Raw genomic sequence first — 3,525 nt, 5'->3', positions numbered from 1 at the left:
CTTAACCTCATTAGGTGTAGTTTCCAGGTTAACATAACAACTCAGGTGTGTATTTTCTGATCCGGAAGGATAAAGAGAGCAAAATATGGCAATAGACCGAAACGGAAAGTATCAGTTAGTCCACTCAGAAAATAGTTATTAAACCCTCAGATATCAAAAGGACGTCCTTTCTTTTGTTTGTTTTGTACCTTTGTCTTCTCAGTATAAAAGAACTTTTGTTTTGTATTTTGAAGACATTTCTGGAACAGGGCTGGTGGGGAAAGGGTGTGTGATAGGGTTGTAGAGCCAGGGAGATTTTTAAGTAGGCAAGTTATTTCCTTGCACGTAATTAGAATTTAAACAGCATGATGCTGATTTTTCTCCGCACTCTCATGGTTCAGGAATAAGTGAAAATTAACAGCATCTTTACTGAGATCAAATATAAAGTGATTCCAGCTTAGTACCTTATAAAATCAAGTTAATTTCCATCCCTGGGATAAACAGTCCCTCAAAGGCCTGTGAATGAAAACTCAAATACGATCTCTGGCAATTTTGTTCACTTTAGGTCCTCTTTGCTTTTTTATAAAAGCAAGTGCAGTATGGGAGGCGTAATTGTTTAGTCTCTGAACAACCTTTCAGCTCCCTCTGTGATTCTGAGGCTCTGGTGTGTCTGTGAAGAGACCCACAGAAAGCTGCTCTCACACTGGATTTTGGCGTGCAGGATGCCTTTCTCCCTGAGCCATCATGGCACCAATATAAGGAGGTTTGGCTGGATTGACTTCATCAAGGAATTGGGCTATAATGTATTTTAGTATCTTCACTCACCCCCCCATGGAGAGCAGGCAAATGTCCCAGTTCCTCACGGTTATTGCTTATGTGTACCACTCTCCATTTTTTCACTTCCTCCTCTGTAAAATGAGTCTGAGTGGCTGGCTTGAAGTTACAGAGAGGAAAGATTATGCACAGCCTTCCTAATCAATCAGCTCTCTTCTTGGTTTCTAAAGACAATTAAATTGATTCTGTTACTCCAGTACTTTGTTTCTATTGGCCTATGCATAATAAGTCACTTCTGGAAAACAGCAAGCCCTACATTAGGATCAATCAGTGAAATGATTTTCAACCTCAGTGGTTCTATAATAACGATTTTTAGAAGAAAATACATTTCTCATAGAAATGCAATAAAGTACTAATTTCCAAATATACAAAACAAATAGATTAGGGGTGTGGTGGGTCAGGTATTGAATAAGAAGAAACTTTTCCTTACTCTGAAGCAAGTATTTGCTGTAGATTCCATTCATTCGTTTCTCTGTGTTCATAATAGTCTTATGAAAACAGTGGCATTCCTGAGTAAGGTAACATATTAGGTTATTATCCGCCGCAGTAACTGTGGTGGATTAGATTATTATTTAAAATATTTACATACTGGGCTTAGGACTCAAAGCCCAGTAATTCCCTGCTTTTTAATTTTGGGCTCAGATTATGCCTTGGTTTGTCCGAAGGGTTATCAGCAGACTTGAAATGTGATTGCATTATTGGCCTTGATCTCTTACCTTTCTGCCATTACCATACTACCCCCAGGAAGCTGCTGTCCCTTTAGCCTGGGCCCCAGAATGACATGTGTGGAGACAAGAGCTCACCAACAGTGAAGTCTAGCCTTAGGCCAGCAACCTTCAGCTGACTTGTATACACATGTCTCCTGTAAGTTTGTTTGTTCCTGGGTTGTTTGCTATGCAATAATAGCTGACTAATACAATAATAACAACTATTAATTGGACATTTACTGGTTAAATGTGCTATAGACACACAATGTCTCATTTAATTCTTACCTCAAGCCTCTGGGCGAAACATCTTTCAAATTTTGAAACAAGATATAATTAGTGTCAGAGCCAATATTTGAACCCAACCTTTTATGACTCCAAAGCCAAATGCTCTTAAGTGCTTTCAGAATTAAGTTATTCAGTAAAATTAATAGATCAGAATGAGACCCTAAATCTGACCTCCTGACCAAGACCCAGAGGCCGTGTATGATCTGCCCCCCTCCCTTCTCTCATTCCATTTTTTTTCCCAGCGTGGCTCTGGCCCCTCTGACATTCCTCCGAACTCTCAAACTTGCTTGGATTTACCCATCTCAAGCCTGTGTATGTGTTTTATTTTCTCTGTTCTTTTATGGCTGGCCATTTCCCATCCTTGGGATTTCAGAAAGATCTAACAGACCACCTTAAGGTAGCCTTCTCTTCATTATTTTCTCTCTCACCACTGTTTGTTTCCTTCATAGCATCACCACAGTTTGTAATTATTTTATATACTTGCTTTCATTATGTCTCTTTCCCCAAATGCAAGTCCACTAGGCAAAGGTATGCTTGTCTTGCATACTGCGGTATCCAGAGCATCTAGGGCAGTGTGTAGGTGTTCAGTAAATATTTGGAGATCTGAACACTTCTTAGATGCCTGAGTTATAATAGCCCTGGTTCCACAAGTAATTACAAAGAAGGGAAGTAGGCAGTATGTTGAAGCACATAATGGAGGGCCTAATCTTTTGGTTGGGCTTAGGGAAGACTTCCCAGAAGAGGCAACATTTTATCTCAGGCAGGCAAGATGAACTGGAATTGGTCAGGAGTCGGATGAGAATGTGGATGGAATCTTGTTTAGGGGATGTCCTGGGGGTGTGAGGACATCTAGACCTTACTGTATACCGTAATCTATGTGAAGAGTTGATTGTACAAGGATGCAGAATAAGGGTTTCCACTCTCATCAAGAAATCATGTGCAAGATAGGGACTTTACAGTGCTCAAAACAGAGAGTTAGGGGATATAGGTGACTATCTGTATTGTTTTTGTTCCTCCTGGATTTGTCAGTTGTCCTCAGTTTCACCTGCCTGGATGTTCTATTCTTTACAAATTATTACAGCACTGAGGCATTCGAGTGCTGAAGTTCAACCATGATACAGTGAGTTATGAGCTGTATCTCTGACGGCAAGATGCCTTTGTTCAGAGTGGCCTCAAAATCAGCCATTATCCTCGGCTGATCTGCATTGGGCCACGAGAGAACCCTGAAGAGAGGCTGTTGGTGAAGGACCGTAATTTCAACTCAAAGTAAAAACAACTCCAGGAGTAAGGCTTTCCGTCAGTTGGATTAGTAGTTTGATCAACAGACAGGGAAAAAATATTTTGTTATTAATTTAAAAAAATCTGAAAACCTACATTTTAATTTTTGATGACAGTCCTAAATACTGGTAGCAGAAGCTACATCTATTAACGCAAGAAGCTAGTAAGAAAGCACAAGTCATCCATCTCTGATTTCCCTGTAATGAGCCTGCAACTCCCTCTCTTGGCCCAAGGAAAGCTTTAATAGGCCCTAGGGCAGCACTGGTTATGGGGAGGAAAACTTCATTTTCCGCCATATGTTAGCAGTAAAAGTAAGGACAAGAATTGGGGATTGAGACAAAGGCTGCCACTCACCGGCTCTCTTTTTTTGTTGTTTTGATGATGGTAAGGTTGGAGTTGGGACAGAATGGAGATGTGGGGAGAGAAAGGCATTTTTCAAAAT

This window comes from Stenella coeruleoalba, assembly GCF_951394435.1.
Source record: "Stenella coeruleoalba genome assembly, chromosome: 9".
In the NCBI taxonomy this organism is placed as follows: Eukaryota; Metazoa; Chordata; class Mammalia; order Artiodactyla; family Delphinidae; genus Stenella; species Stenella coeruleoalba.
Note: the sequence above shows the minus strand (reverse complement) of the source record.